Consider the following 17,747-nt stretch of genomic DNA (forward strand, 5'->3'; position numbering starts at 1 on the left):
CTGGGAAACAGATGTGTCCCTGTACACCCATACACCTCAGCCTGAGGACTATAACCACTCCACACACACACACACACACACACACACACACACACACACCCTCAGCCTGTTTCTGTTCGGCTGTGGCACACCGAGCCAGCTGTCCTCTCCCCCTCTTCCTTTCTCTCTCTCTCCTTCTCCCTCCCTCACTCACTTTCACTCTCTGTCACTTATGCACACATATCCCTAACCCTGTGTTTGTGTGTGTTTTGTGTGTGTGTGTGTTTGTGTGTATGTGTGTGTTTGTGCACGTATGTGTGGAGAAAAGGGGGGGCTGGGGAGGTCACTGGCATTGACAGGTGGTCACGGTAAAGACGGGGGGGGGGGTCCCACTGCTCAGGTTTGACTGTCTCCGGCTAAGAACGAGAGGGAGGGTGTATGCATGTGTGTGTGTGTGTGTGAGAGAGAGAGAGAGCGAGAGAGAGAGAGAGAGAGAGGGAGAGAGGGAGAGAGAGAGAGAGTCAGAGAAAAAAAATCTCCCAGCAGCTGTCGACCTAATTCCTCTAACACGGTGCTTGTGCTCTGATTAGAAAACAGATCTGGCCCCTAATTTACTCCTGACACCAGCTAATGCTGTATATCTCAATCGCTGCATCCCTGTTCACCACAGCTCAACCAGGCCAGGAGCACCAGCTCGGTACAGACCAGCACACACCGCGGAGCACCTCCGCACACAGCCAGTGCCACATCACCACGCACACAAACATATAATCCCCCTCCACCAGGGACCCAGGCACAGGCACAGCGAGAGCCTGGAGATCCTCACGCATCTGAAAATGTGGCACGAGGAAAAGATCTGCTCTATCACCCCCTACTGGAGAAATGTGGTGATTGCACTCTCTTTTTCTTAAAAAAAAACGCTTCCAGTTTATTGGCACCTGAACACCCACCACAAACTTTTCAGCCTTGACCTGCACACACAGCTTCATTGAGAGCTTTAAATTTCATCATTTGAATAGTTTACTCAGAAAAAAGATCAAAACAGATCAGTTATACATGTGACTGATGGCTAAGCAAACTATAATTGTAAAGATGTGCCACAAAGAAATTAAACTACACTAAACAATAGATATGGGAAGAGAAGTTACAGGCAGGGAACTGACACCTTCTATAAACAGTCTCTGTATGGCAATAACAGAGTCCTGTCAGTGTGTGTGTACGTGTTTCACATGTGTGTTAAATCCAGAGTGTGTATCTACTAGGACATGAGTGTCAACATGACGGTATCAGCATGTGTCAGTGTGTGAATCAGGGTGTGACTAAGTGTTCCTGATAATGTGTATTCCTGTGTCAGCTTCAGTCTGTGAGTGTCAGTGTGTCAATGTCAGGTATCAGTGTATGAGTCAGTGCCCTGCCCTTGTGTGCTAGTACCAGCATGTGAATGCCAATGCTTATACCAGCGTGCTATTGTCAGTGTATGTCAGTCTGTGAGAGTCTGTGTGTCAGTGCTAGTGTTTGAGTATGGGTGCATCAGTACCATTTTGTTACAATAAGGGTCACATACACATCCAACACACTTTTTCACAATTTATTTGTGGCATTGCGTTATAAATCCATTACGCAGCAGAGGTACTCCATTCCAAACTCGCAAACTGAGTACCTAGAGGAGGAGGAAATATAAAGAGCAGATACGTGATGTGATGGAGGGAAAAATCACGTTGAAATTGTTTGCTTGCAGAGACTGGTTTGATATTTTGATGCAAGGGCTTGTTTTGGAGGTCCCGTTAAGAGGCGTTTTACGGGAGTGCTATATTGAGTAGATTCATTTGTGATATTCGTGTAATGTACTGTAATGTTTTGAAAAGTACATTTGTGCGGATGCCAGAGGTTCTGCTGCATACAAACAGCATAGGAGTGGGAACCGGGCTAACGGCCTTCGGCCTCTTAGAATCTAGACGGCTTTGCCGCTCCTGCGCTCTTCTGACCCTGCGCGTACCGCATTTGTTTCATTCTACGTTCTGACTGCCCATAAACATAAATAAATGAACTGCTCCTAAAAATAAAGACGTAGAGAACCGACTCAGCGCTGGACTCTTGGGAGCGGAGCGAGGGCTGGGTTCGCCGTGGGAGAGGGACGGTCGCCGGCGTCGGCGTGTGTGTGTGTGTGCGTCCGCGAGCGTCAGCGCGAGCGCGCGCGTGTGTCACGCACGTCAGTGCCAGCGTGCGGAGTGTGTCGAGCGCGTCGGTGCCAGCGTGCGGGGTGGCGCCGCCGAGGTGCCAGGCTGTGCGCGGGGAACCGTGACGGGTGCAGCGGTTTTTTGCGATGCACGAATTTAAAAAAAAAAAAAAAAAAGTGAGGAGCGTTGCCAAGTGAGGTCCCAGGAGAGAGATTGAGGGAGACGGGGAGAGAAGAAAGAGGATTTCGCACAGGCGCGCGCACACAAAGGCGCATGCTAACGCCGCCTGTCAAACACGCACACGCACTAACGCCCCTTTACACGCGTGCGCCGCGCACGTCTCCCCAAAACAAAGGTGCGTGGCGGAGACGATGGACAAAGGCGATAGCCGCGTCTACAAGGCTCCGTTCACTCCGAAAGCCCCCAGAGGTGCGTGACTGTGAAAGGCTCTGCGTTCACAAAATGGAGACTTCGTACGGACGCCTTTCCTCCCCAGGTCAAACAGACAGTGGGGCCATAAAGAGAGAGAGGGAAGGACAGGGTGAATGAGCAAACATAAGAGCGCAACGCAAGGGGAGCGTTGCTCTCTGATGGGCAATTGACGTGTAAGGTGCTTAATAAATCAAGAAACAAATAAGATAATAGAGGGCTGGGTAAAGGACAACACATGTGGATATGGTGCTGCACAGGAAGAGAGGAGAGAGACAGAGAGAGAGGAGGGGAGAGAGAGACAGACAGTGAGAGAGAGAGAGGAGGCAGGAGTCTGCAGCCAGACATCAAGCACAGTGGGCTTACTGAGTAATACTGAGTAAGAGAGAGAGAGAGAGACAGAGAGACAGACAGACAGGGAGAGGAGGCACAGTCTGAGCCCGTCTGCTTGCTTCATGTGGAACTACCATAAGAACATTGTACATCAGTTGGGTGTTTGAGTCAAAATCAATGACTGTCTCCCCCTTGCTTTTGAACATTGTTCTGCATCATACTGTGTGCGTGTGTGTGTGTGTGTGTGCGTGCGTGTGTCTGTTTGTGCGTCTGCTCCTGTCTTTTCTGCCTTATTTGTATTTTGTTCTTTTTTTTCCGGAGAGTAGTGTGAAAGCGGTATGCAAATGAGATGGTTATTACCGCATTGCTCATCAAGCAGCGCGGAGCAGACATTAATAGGCTGATGAATATGCATGTGAATTTGTTAATTAAGTTAATTATTCTGCTGAAAATGCATTCGTCTTCCAAGGACATCTTCCCCAGGATTTCAACCTGCTCCTCTCATTAGTCATGCGATATTTCATACAGAGATGGGAACAGAGAGGGGAGACAGGGAGAGACAATGCTACTTTTTTCAGTTTTATTAAAAAAATGAATGTTGGAGACACTGTGTACGAGCTGAAATAAATGAGCTGTGTGATTTTTATGCATACTGTATTGTAGCGGGGAAAAGGAGCATTTTTCATTTATTTCCCGGTTTTTTCTTGTGAATATTCTATATGTCTCCCTTGTCCTCAATTTTGACAGATTTTTCATTCTCTTCCTTTCTCTTTCCTCTCTAGTCGTTCTCTCCTCCTGCTTTCCGCTAATTGCTTATTAAAACCTCTTAAATGAACTTTTTGTGCCAACTTTCCAACACATTAATTAATTGTTGTAGCCAATTAAGTGTCGTTGTGCAAATGAGTTTTAACACAAATGGTCCTGCAGGGCCACCCTCCTCCCCACCAGCCTGCCTTCCCAGCAGCCCCTGCTCCCTTAAAGAGGCAGGGGCGATAAAGACACTCAGGAGGCTCTTTGAGGAGGGAGTACAAATACACATGTGCTCACGTGCTTACACACACACACTAACACACACACACACACACACACAGGAGCCTCCACACAGGACTAAACTAAGCATTTGTGTGTCTGGAGTCCATTTCTACAATTCAAATTGATGGTCATGACAATTACACTGGCATGAAAACAAAATGTACACAAGTTATAACAAATAACACGAATATAATCGAAAACAAAACACCTTGCTCCCTCGAATCATCAGACACTGACTGTATATGACTAGCTCTGATAAAAAAAGTGGCGAGCCCATCTAGTCTCGTAAAGTAAGTAGGCTGCATTTGCGGTCCTGAGTTTTCCTGAACAGTACATATGAGGTCGAGGGCATAATGGTGTACAACAATAATATCATCGCTTCATCAAAATAAAATGGTTTGGAGCCTTCACTGATATTAATGAAAGCCACTGTTTACATGGGAAAGGCCTATCATCTGCATGTATTTGTTGAATGAAAGGTAAGGTCAAACATTTTTTCCTGTTTGACCTTACCTGTCAACCTACCTTTTGGGGGTGGGGGAAGTGGTCATTTTCATTATCCATTTTACATGACATTAAATTACAGTCCTTTGGTAATCCTGTTGACGGACAGATAACTTCAGTGCTGCAGCAGATACAGGGGATGCAGATTGGAGAGAATGCGCTGTTTGTTTCCACTGTGTTAAACATTGTTACGTTGCATTGTACGAATCTGACTGCGAAGAAAACTGACAGAGGCTTTCTAAATCTCCAGTTTGGGGACGGTGTGCTCGTCAGTAGCTGCAGAGGCGCTGGGTAAGAGACAGTTCAACACCGAGCAAAGTAATTAAGCATTGTTATCTTGTCTACTTTAGCTGTAATATGCACTGAGGAAACGCTCAAGAATTCAGCTCTTAGATAATTCTTCATTTTTTTATGCCTTCGGCAGTAAATAAATTCTAAAACAGCTGTGCTTATTTTGCATTAATTCTGGATGTCTTAGCTCGGCTTAATGTTCACAGGGCTCATAACAGTCTGTGATGCAATTAAGGTTCTGAGAATGACTTTGTTAAGACCCAACGTTCCTATTACCTTTAATACCTGGTCTTGTGCAATACATCACTCGCGACTTCCACAACTCCGCATAAAACTTAAATCCCCACTTAAACACCACACTTTGTACAGGACACTTTTCAGTGTTGTCTCAGCAGCCGCGTACATTCACAAAAAAGTGGCCGAAATAAAACCTGACGCCTACATAAACATGCATCTCCACGTAATAAAAACAGGAGGATCTACTTGAACACAGAACACAAGGGTGCTTACAGCTGATTTTTAGCAACCAAATAACTTGAGGTGCTGGGTCTACAGCACCCAACTATTTTTTGGAAAATTATTAAGGAACTGACAGGGAATACTGACAGTCACCAAAGAGGAAAACAAAATGAATATAAAGGGACAGTTACTGAGGTGCACCAAGAGCTCTTTCATTCTCATAGCATTGACGTGTCACTGAAACCATTAAGACAGTAATGAATCCACTGCTTGTGTGACACCCATAGATAATGCATGAAAGCTTTAATGGAGTGAGGGACAGCTCTGCTATAGAAACACTACACATCAGCCTGCAGAGAACTGTACATATATGGTCATAAATAAAGGTGCCTCGTGCCACCATCTTGTTTTGTGGCTGACTTGATTGTCAAATGTGGGTTTTAACCTTATATTTGATTGATATAACAGTTGATATACTAGCAATTTCGAGTGGGCGTACTGACTTGCCAAACGTCTAATTTCGAAGACAATCCAGCATGCGACACCTCACCAAATGAATTTGAATGCAGAGACTAGGCTTGCCCGTTTTTTATAAAATGTCTACGTCTGTACAAGTCTACAAACCGACGTGGATTCACTCCGGGCCCAGGGGGAACCGTGTCACCCTCCGTGTTTTCGCACGAGCCTGATCAAAGCAGTCGAGCTCATTGCTTCCTCACCCACGGCAGTTCGGCGCATCAACACACATCTGGCACCCACTCAAACCCCGCTCTGCTTCGTCCTCAACTTTACGAACCTCACTTAAACACGTATTATCTTTTCCGCGGCACGTGTAACGCGTTTGATTCACATCAGCATCCGATGAACTCATAATGGTCCGTGAAATGCGAGAAGTTGCGAACAGCAGCTCCGATGTTCTCTAGTCAGCGTTTCCTACAAATAGCAAAAGCCGTTTCATTGGCTGGACCCAATCCGTAGATATTATCGGGTTGAAATTGTATAGCGCTGTTCTCGAAGCACGTTACGAAACGGCAGTCTGAACTTCAGCCAGTAAGAAGCTTCAGCCCCTGTAGCGGTCTATCAGAAAAAGGCCATCGCAGCCGTGGGCCTTGGGATTCTCTTCTAGGGCACATCCAGGACCTGTGATTTACAAGGAAGCAAGAATCAAAGGACTCAAACACCCAGACACCCCCCCCCCCCCCCACTGTTTTCACCCTCACCTTCCAGCACACCCCCCCCCCCGTCAGTGAAGATCTCAGGCCTCGTCTGTGGGTTTGGCAGGGGGAGGCCTGGCAGTCAGGGGGTCCGTGGCACCATCTCACCACGGGGCACCGTCGAGGTCACGCTCCCCCCTCCCCCCCCCCCCCCCCCCGGAATCGCCATTAATCTCGCCCTGACATTTCATCACCGTGCGGTGAGCCAGAGCGGTCGTTACCGGGCCCGGCGTTCCATCAGGCTTCCGCTGGGGGGGGCGCAGCCTCGCGCGCTTTAGCGTTCTCCGAGGTTCGCTAAAACAAATGAAAACCCGTAAAAGTGTTCGACTGAGCTGAACGACCGTTTACCGTCGCCTGCATTTTGGAAGGTCCGCCGCCCCGCAAGCTTTGCCTGGGATCAATATTCAAACAGTTTTGGACTCTTTGTTCAAGGTAATGTAAAAACAAAATAAAAAAACAGCTTAAAGCTCTTTTGAAAATGAGATATCTGAGATGTCTTAATTGCAAGGATGGTAGACTAATAAGAAGTACTCCTCCTGAGGGGCAGAGGGAAACAAGTAACAAGGGATGAATGTTTTAGCTTGCGGATGAAAGCATGAGAGCTCTCCTGACCTTGGTACAGTGTCTGTCTAACCAGAGGTCCCTACCTCATATACGTTACATCCAATCACATCCTGGACATTCCCGTTCCACAGCTGAGGTGAAAACACGAAACATTCGCCTGGTACACACAGACAAATGGGACAAAAACAAATTCTCACTAAGACACCGTAATAAATGACAGACCTCCGTGCACGCCAAGGAACACACGTGCGCACCCACACAGGCTTACAGAAACGTCGACGTCTTCTCTCGTGCGACGTTTACGAACGCGTGCCTTCTGGTGGATGAGAGCACCCTCTCTTACGCACAGAACGCGAAACGGTCTTCGAAGAACCGCGAGACCGAAGCTCAGAAGAACAGGAAATGGCAGCATGGTGAGGCGAGAGAGACGCAATCGTCCTGCCGCGGGCACGCCGTTCAGCGGCAGGGCGAAGGCATGCCGCCGAAGGGGGGCAAAGAGGCACGTTCAGCGCCACCATCTTCAGCCCTGCCCATCACATGGAGGGGGGGTTGTGGGCGGGGGGGGTGGGGGGGGGCTGCTGTCACAGCAGAGTGAAGAGCATGGGCTGATAGTGGAGCACCAGCTCCCAGCCCAGCCCAGGTGCTGCCCCCCCCCCCCCCCCCACCCCACATCCCCCTGCTGTCCTGGCACTCCTGCCTTCTCTCCCTCCCCCTGGTGACTTCCCATGACCACATTAATTACTGCACTGAGCCCCTTGTGTGTGTGTGCGCACACGTCCGCACACACTCACACACACATGCAGGCCCGCGCGGTCGCTCGTATACACTTAGGCACGCTTACACACATGACACACGCTCTCAAAAACACACACTCAAGCAGGGACATGCGCTCACATGCGCGCACAGATAAAAACATGCACACACACAAACGTGCCCACTCACAAAAAAGCTCACATACTTATTCGCACACACCCATACATGTGTTCATACAGACACACACTTAGACATAACAGACACAGACAATTGTGTATGCGAACGCAGACACACACGCACCAAAACACACACACTCACAAACACACAGAAACACACACACATGCACACACATAGAAACATACACGCACACATAAACACACACACAAACACCTGCACACATAGAAACACACACACACACACGCACGCACACACACACAAACATACACACATGCATGTACGCACACACACACACACAGAAACACACACACACACACACACTCACTCTCTCTCACACACACACACACACACACTCACTCTCTCACACACACACACACACACACACACACGCACACACCACGCTGGGTAGGGGACCAGGTGAGGAAGCTCCTCTAAAGCGTTCTCTCACCCTGAGGCTCAGCTGCGCTGGAGTCGGCGGGGGGCGGGGCTTGCCCTGTGCCACTCGGAGTGACCGTGTCTGTACGCGTGCCAAGTCGAGTACGTGTCTGCGGGCACATGCTGGCGAGACCAGAGCGTGCCTCTGTATCCGTTTCAGCTGGTGTGTGTGTGTGTGTGTGTGTGTGTGTATGTGTGTATTTGTGTGTGTGCGGGTGTGTGTGTGTGCATGTGTTTATATGTATTTATGTGGAAATGCGTGAGCATACATGCAGACATTCAAGCGCTGTATTTTCAGTGACATTGAACCAAATCGTTGGTTTTGCACTGAGTATGCAAAGCTACTACACATCTCAGTAATATTGCACAAAACAAATCACAGAATGAATAACGAGGAACCTATGGTTAATGCACCCCAATGCCATTTCCCTTCCCTTATACCACCATTCAGTTGCGAAACCCCTCCCTTTCACAGAAGCCTACTTGGTCTGTTTCAGTAAAAGAAAATTCCCTCTGTTAAGATTGTCCTGTGTGATTTTGGATCCAGCAGTGCTCCACAAGAAGGACACGGAGAACACAAGCTTAGTTTCTTAGAATTTTCTTCATCCAGTTTTGATCATTTTTTGAATAAACAGGCTTGCTGATTTTTGTTATATTTTATTATAACACCAATTAGGTTATATGAACCCTTATTAAGGTTTGCCTGTTTACTAATAAACGTATTAATAAACTCATTGCCTATTTGTGTATTAATTTATTTATCTTTTTGCAGCACAATTGCACACTCTCATACATACGGTAGGCAACACAATCATATTTGCAAAGTTTGTATTGTTTTCAATACCTTGAAATCATTTTGAGTCCCCATCAGATAATCATGTCTAGTATTGTTTTATTTATTAAATGCTTGCATGTCAGGGCTACACGCAATTAAATAAAAAGGAGTCAGATACAGATGGGTGATCCTTTTTTCAAACTGACGAGCTTGATAAAATAAAAAAAAACAGTTTGGAGTCTATTATCACTTTAAAACAGTTTAATTTCCCATTTCTTGCTCACCAGCCACTTACTGCTTAGAACCCATTTTTCACATCACATCGATCTGGTTTTTATACAATATGAGCAGTTGACAGAGGTGGCCCTAGTAATCTCCCCCTAGATCCGCTAGTCTCCAAGGCTCTGGGCCAGAGAATGAGTAGCCTCACTTAGCAGCCATATGTCTGGTCCTCTCCCTCAGCCTGGACAGGCACCCAGTGACAACTGTGCACTTAACTGAGATAAGTACGTACAGACTGCTCCTAATCGCAGGACGGTGCATTGCAAGTTACCCACTCGCCCCTTTGATAACAATACATTTGTACTGTAAGCTAACTGAGTGAGTAAAATGACCGCTCTTTTAATTGCTCGGCTTGTGTGCATAGTGCATCTCACTTCAGACCACGGCTGCCGCCAGAGATGTTGATTAGGTCTAAACCACAGCTAGCAGGTGAGGCTGTGGTGTAGCAGTAATTTGAATGGCGACACACTAACACACAAGGACAGCGGTATCCTTCTGGCCTACTAGTCCATTGAGACTGGAAACTCACTCCATTTTGTTCTCTGCAGATACATACAAGTTGACCAGGTGTACTTTTGTACGGACTTTCCACCTTCTACCTTTGTTCTAAGCATAGAAAACAATCAAAATAATCATTCAAATGCATGTCTTCCTTCTGTGCATATTTCACACTACAAAACAAGATTAGAAGACAAAATAGATAATATAAGATAATAGATAAGATAATATAGGTGCTGATAATATAACTGACGCTATCCAAAGGTGAGAGACATTGAGGCTGTAGCTACATGACTTTTTAATTTATTTTCCACAAAAATGTGTCACAAACAATCTCGCCTTTGTGAGCACTGGACCAATTCGAGTGTCAGCCATTTTATAGAAATTATAAGAAACTAGTGAACCATGAGACATAGCGTTTGTACCACAGTAAAATTTCCAGTGTTAATTCAACTCTAACGGTGTTAATTCAGCTCTAACAGATAACATTTGGTTGTTCACAAAGGAGTAAATGTTTGTGACACATTTTGGGGGCAAATAACGTCATAATTTTACAAAAGTAGGCCTATTAATTTGGTTAATTCCACTGAATCATTATTAGTGTGTTTTATGGTCACATTATAGCCCAGTGTGTGCATTGTTAATTTTATAGTCATTTTTGTTCATCTTTATCAAGGCTGCTAGTAATTTTGGAGGACACTATACTACATAAACAAATCTACAGATATCCCATACAATACCCAATGTACCTTGGAGAGTTTGGCCCTCTTCAGCGTTTCCCCACACAAATAACTACAATGACCACAGGCTCACACTCCTCCCAGATATATTTCTCTACCTACTGACCTAATGTCAACGCACAGAATTCAGATAGAACTTAACACAGCAACACAATAAAGTATAAACTTGCATCAGTACACCACTTAAACCAAAAAATATCTGTTCACTACAGGCAACTGCAGGAGACAAGTGAAAATACATTATTGTTGTACAGTTTTGTTATGTGTGCACATCCTTGTGTAAAACGTGTATTTTACTCTACCGACAGAGGTTAACTGAGTAGCGACAGGCTTTTCTATGTGTGAAATTCAGCAGGAAAAACAACCAAGCTCATTCCTACTAAACAAAGTACACAAAAATTGCACGGTAATATGCATTAACCTTACGTGGAATACAAAGACAATAGGCAACTGTGAAACTTGCCAGGAGCATTCGCTGTACGATTATTTTCTGTAACATCATCCCTACGTTTTACGTTTAGGTTCTAAGTGTTTCTGCATCTTGCCATCTCAAGAGACTGGCATTTATGTGCGTGATCAATGTGGGCAATCTTTGTTAATGCCATCAGAAAGTGTGCAGCCTATTTAATGTCTGAGTGCAGTCGTTATTTAAGGCCTTATGAAAATTGTCAAGTCATTTGTTTAAACTCTAAAAAAAAAACTTAAACATTTTCTTTTTATAACGGATACAGAGTACGCTTATGCGCTGAAATGCGTACACAGGTGATTTTTTGTGAACGATGACTAATTCTGAATAGCCTATTAGAAATATCCTATTAAAAGCGAAACCAAGAGCGCCATGCGGTAATAAAAGTATCAGTGTCAATGCATGTAGTGCTAACACGGAGAAGACATGCAAATGCATATACATATGTATTAAAACAGTCATATTAGGCAAGAGCTAAATGCATTAAGTTCCTGATAACACCGTTCCTTGTACATAATAGTTGATCAATAGAAAGTATGAACAATTCCTTTAAGTATTTTAGGTATGCATTCTTATATGTTATATGTTTATCTCAGTATTGTAGGGTTATGTGATGTATTCTAACTTCTAATGTCATCATAGAATCAAATGAACGTCACAGTAAAAAAAAAATTAGAATAGGCTTTGTGGAATCAGCCATTTTCAAGCACACTGGTGGATTTGTATCTTTTAGGTGACACATTAGAAGAAACCAAGTATAAGAGGACAAGATGAAAAACCTAGGTGTTATAAGCTGAGCGAATGTATAATGTATTATTGTTTCGGAATGGCTTAGTTTCTGTGAAACATTAGTGAAGGTTTCATTGTAACTTGGCATACTTTTGATACCAATAATTTGGTACGCAGATTTTTTTTTCATTGCATTTATCATTATCATTTTATAAATACGGATACACGATAGACGAATTCATATTTGTGCTTTCCATTGACTTTCAACCATAATCTCATATGAGCCATGGATCTCATTAGAAAACGCACATAGATTCTACAAATATCTGGGCATAGCATCCGCTACTTCTTTTTTTATTAATGAAATTCCAGATAATTAATTTTTTAAGTTTTTTTTTTTTTTTATTTGGATGGCAGGCAGACTATATGCCCCCATAGCACCCAGAGTTTGACAATTTACAGGTTTCCCGCAGATAAATTATGATTGAATGCGTTTTGGACATGTCATTCTTTGTAGTAGTAAAACGTTTTGGTATATTTAGTAAACGAAAACGTTTGTTTTGCTTCGAAACTATTCATGGTGTGGTGAGTAGGGCGCATAGGTGTTTTAAAACGAAACTTACTTGTCTAATTGGTCTAGTAGTAGGCTACACAGCGGATTTTTGCGCTTTGTCTCCCTCTCGTGAAGTATATACGCAATCACACTATTCAATTCCCAATTGTCAGCTGAATGATAATGAAAAGTTGTTTCTATTTTTAATACATCACAAGAACAGTTTGACTCCGCTGGAAACTTCTGGCACAAGTGAGTATTTCTATGGATGTGTGATACGCTGTAGCCTAGGATACTTTTATTCTATAATGCTTTATTGATTCCTAAATGATACGACTATAGTCTATAAGGCAAAGAAACCAGGCTACCTGTCACAGCGAAAACCTATTAGTCAACACGTTCTATCCAGAGTGTGCGAACTTATATCTTCTCAATGAACTGGTGCTTAATTCGGGTTGGAGTTAATGACCGCACGGATTGCCATGTTACGAAAGCAACTGCAAGTGGTTTACAATTGATAGCGCCTGAGAGAGAGCCTTTGTAAGAATGGAAGATGCGTGCCCGCTGCTGTAATCAGTTAGGGTTACGGCCGTTTACTGCATTCAAGCCTGCGCTCAGTCACAATAAGTGCATTTTATCCACCCAACCCCTGGTGCATGTTTAAGAAGTGCGTTTGCCTATTTTTATATCGAATAAATGTTATCTTGTATTATGATACCCTTCCACACGGTGGACTTCCTCAGTTCATGAAAGGTCGTGGAACGCGTTTATGGTACTCGCTTCTATAGCTGTAACTCAAGGGTACCTGGTAATAAATGTCATGTTAAAAGGTGTATATTGCAGTAGTAGACCCGCGTGAACCGCCGTCATAGACTCGATTTTTTTTCGCGATGTTTATTTAATAAATCTCTAACTAAAAATACAAATGCGCGGCAAGTAAAAACTATAGGAAGGGCTTGATTTAAAAGTAGGCCACATAGTGTGCCAGAATTAAATCTTCCAATAAATTATGGCCGTAGCTTTCCGCGGTTTCCCTACATGAACCCCGAGACCGGAAGGCTATACTCATTGTTCCACTAGACATTCTATGGGAAGACGCGCATAAAAACGTAGGCTATTCAAGAGGTCGCAGATTACAAATACAATAGACGGTACAGACCCATCAAGGACTGGCTTTCAGCATTCCAGACTTTCTTTTATTACGGTAATTTCTCTCAGTGGCAACATCATCAAATTCAGACGTGTGAATGGCTGTGTCCACGCCTAGATGCTTACAAGGGGTACAGGGTATGCAGCTCCAATCATTGAGTGAATGGGTTTTGAATCGTTTCAGTTGGCTTCCATAAATTGTTTCGTCCTAGCCCATTTGCTTTGGCGAACAACTTGCGGTCAGTGCAGAAAACTTGAGAGAAGACAACCTTTCAAAGCTCCGGTAAGAGAAAAAAGAACGTTTTTCTGTTAACTCAGACAGCATAGCGTACAGTTGGCCTGCAATCTAAATGTTATGAAGGTTATATGTGGCTTTACATTTGTTCATTTAGTCTTATTTGTTTATTTTTACATTTTTCTTAATTTTGTAGCCTACAATGTCTAATTACGCTCGGAATGGAATGTTGTCCATTCCGAGCTTTCATTTAAATGTTTTGAAAGAAAACAGACTTGTTGGATTATGTTTTATCGGTATAGGCAACTACACCAAAGATGCACAGACAAAGTCCGGTAGGGCCAAGGGTATTCCATTATGAAATGCCGTATGGTGCTAATCGGGCAAGAGAGCTCAACGCACATTTCTCAGCGGATGAGTGGAGATCTAGGGCTATAGGGCGAATGCCTTGGCCTCAGTCACCGCCCCAGTGGCAATCTAGCCCTGTAGGCCGAAATTGTGGCCCCAGTCCCGTCTTCTATCGGGAGAGAAATGAAGGCGTTTGGAATCCCCGTCGCAGCCCACAGGGACCAGATATGCGCTGCTCGGAATGGTCACCTCGCCTACAGAGAGGGTCCAACAGATGGCAGAAGTCCTCAATCAATTCGCCGCAATCAAGAGTAAGAAATTGTTCACATTCGTTCTACCACGGAGGTGGTACCGCGAACGCTACATGTAGCCTATAAGGGTGTGTTTGCGCGCGCGCGCGCACACGTTGGTTTCATTTATTTTGTATAGAACCATTCTTAATTTTATGTATTAGACCAAAATAGTGTATCGGAATACTAGTCAGATTTATGGGATTTTACATTTTAGATTTAACTCATTAAATAAACACCTATTTACAATTCATAACTGCTCTCTGCATTTTCAGATGCACCAATCTCCATCACCAAGATCTGTAAGGGGTCCAGCTAGACGACGGGATTCGTCTGAGTCTGGGGTCTCCAAACTTTACAAGCCTTCCATGCTGGAAGACCCATGGGCCGAATTGGAGCACATATACTCAAGGGACCGGTCACCACTGCACAGGGCGGAAGGGAGTCCAGCAAATGATCTGCGAGAACCTGAACCAAACTCCACAGCTGGACACACTAGTGGTGACGCAAGATGAACCACAAGAAAATCAGTTATTTTGAGTAGTTTCAAAGCCGCTGTGGATTTGAGTTCAAACCTGTTTATGGGTGCCCTGATCTTATTCCTTTGAATATACCCCATACAGCGACTGACAAATTATTACAAAAGCTAATAGTCATAATGTAATATTCCCGACCTCATATTTCACTACGGTGACAACATGGGGTCGATTTGGAGGTCCAACGCGCCATCTAGTGGATACCTTTTGCACTTCGGCTACATGTATTTGATTCCTGGTTGACAGGAATTTTAGCATGTCGTTTTTTAGCCTGTCATTTTAAGTATAGGTAATGCGGTAGGCCTGTTGTTTTATTTTATTTTTTTAATTGTGTTTATTGGTTTTCAGTTTTACCGATAAGTTCAATGCAAATAACATTTCTGTTATTTTATTTTTTGAACATATTTTGTCATTTTCTCACTGTAGAAAGGCACAATGCTGCTTTGCCTATATGTTGCTGCTTATAGACACCCTTTGTAAAACAATGTAACATTACATTTCCCTTATTGGCACACTAAGATTTGATTTTTAATTTAGCTAGGGACAACGCAATTTGTAATTTCTTTGAATGCAAATAAAAACATATCTGAATACAAATCTATACATTCAGAGGTATTGACTGGTCTTTCCTCTGCAAACAGGAGAGGTACTAAAAAGACATTTGAGTTTCTTTTTAATACCTTGTTTTGTACTCTCTTTTTAAATTGAAAATAATTTAATAATCCAATTCACATTTGTTGCGTGGAATCAACCAGGAAATATAGATTAGAAGTGGACATAAAATGGTAGTGTTCTGCTTCCTTGAGTATATTTGAAAAGAGAAGTGCAAATAGAGGAAATGGTTCACTCCCAGGCTGTGCCATGCAGTCACTATAAATGATTCAGAATACTGCTTCCCAATTTGTCTTAAACTGTCTTAAATTCTCGCATGTCACTCTCCTGCGGAAGTCACTCCACTGGCTACCAGTTGCCACCAGGATTAGGTTCAATGGCCTGACTCTGGCCTACACTGCAGCCAACAGGACAGCCCCCGCCCTACCTACAGGACATGATTCAACCCTACATGCCAGCTCGACCACTCCACTCTGCTGCAGCTGGGCGACTTGAACTCCCTAACATCTGGGTAAAGGGTTCTCACTTGTCCCAAACACAGAGCTTCTCCATCCTAGTGGTGGAATGAACTCCACGTTCCTCCACGAACTGCTCAGTCATTGCATCTCTTCAGACTGTATCTGGACTAACTCACTACTCTGCAGGGCACTCCCAATCAAGCATGGCTCTCATTTGAATCCTAATTTGTTCCTCCAGCATTTTCATGTTACTCTTGTATCTCCACCCAGCACTTATATTGCCCTTTTATAACTATTGTAGCTCGTCATCATGTGACTTACCATAACTTTCTGACTTAGTGTGTGCTTACTGTGTGAACTGGACTTAATGTGTTCATGGCTATGGATAACTGTTACATAATGAGTATTGTACCTTATCGGACCTGTGTTTTGTAGTTGTTTCAGTGTCCTTCAGTATTCACTCATTGTACGTCGCTTTGGATAAAAGCATCTGCCAATGAAAAGTAATGGAAGAATGTACAGAATGGACATACATGTTGACTGTTCATAATGATGTTAATCACCAAGGGGGCAGGAATTCGGCTTGTTACTTAGAAGTTGCAGGTTCATTTCCCAGTACCATTAAGCACATGTACTTCTCTACCTATGCACACATTGATGGGTATGTTAAAACGTGTTCAGCTAATTGGCAACATGTAAATGTGAGGGTTCCACACTGTGGTCCAGGAGACCCAGGGCTGAATCCAGCAGGCAGAACAAAGCAGCCCCCCTCTCCGCTACCCAAACCTGCTGCCACTGCATGCTGCAATCTCTGAAACCTCTCTTGCTCCACCCTCTCTTCCAGCGAGCGCTGAGCAGAATTGACCTGAGGGTGATTTCAAGACACCGCTTTGCATGATGCAAAGGCTTCCTGTAGGTGTCCGCCTGCAGTGCATGCTTGGCAATCATGGTTTCCAAGGTTATATGTGCCACAGACCTGGGTCAAATACATATTTGTTTTGGATTCAAATACTTTTCTGTGCTGATGTAATAGAGCCTGCCAATATGACCAGAAGGTGGGGTTTGCACTTTTTGAGAGTATTTCATTGGTTCCAATACACCAGACAAGATCAGTAAAGCGTAGAAAAATATTTGAATCCAAAACAAATACATATTTGACCCAGGTCTGATGTGCCATGACCATATAAGGTGGCCACTAAAACGACAACAGTCAACAAGGAGCTCCATGCTGTACAGAAAGAAAAAAAAAACTACAGTTGAACTAGTTGTAATGATCGTTGTTGCAGTTTTATCTACTATTGTATAACATTTTGAACACATTTCTTAATTGCAGTATTACCACAGTTATAATGCAGTTTCACTATTTCATGTGCAGTACTCTCATAGAACTCTTGTTTGCAGTAGCAGCAAATTGTTTTGTAAAGACAGCTTTTCACACAACTGACCACCTCTGCTGCTGCCTTCCCTAATTTCTGTGTATTCCACAGCTCTGAACTGATTTGCTTCCTACCTCAATAGTCATGCCTTCCAGGCTGCACATGGGAGATTCAGTGTCTAGAACTCATAACATCTGTCCTTTATGCCCTGTCCTTGGTCCTCTCCTCTTCTCTCCATATACTTAAGTCTCTTGGTTCTGTCATTTCCACCAATAAAAAATGGGTAACATTGCTTTCGGCTGTTGTTTCATTCGTGAAACATTTGTGAAAGTTAGGAATCATTTTTGACATCA

General features: G+C 43.9%; 1 long non-coding RNA gene across 1 annotated transcript; it reads left to right on the top strand.

The window, feature by feature from the left end:
- The first annotated feature begins 12,962 nt into the window (after positions 1–12,962).
- LOC135247914 (uncharacterized) lies at positions 12,963–15,545 on the top strand. The gene is made up of 3 exons (XR_010328327.1): positions 12,963–13,822; positions 14,077–14,433; positions 14,688–15,545. It is a non-coding gene; the product is annotated as an uncharacterized LOC135247914 (long non-coding RNA).
- Positions 15,546–17,747: the final 2,202 nt, after the last annotated feature.

This window comes from Anguilla rostrata, chromosome 2 (assembly GCF_018555375.3).
Source record: "Anguilla rostrata isolate EN2019 chromosome 2, ASM1855537v3, whole genome shotgun sequence".
Taxonomy (NCBI): domain Eukaryota; kingdom Metazoa; phylum Chordata; class Actinopteri; order Anguilliformes; family Anguillidae; genus Anguilla; species Anguilla rostrata.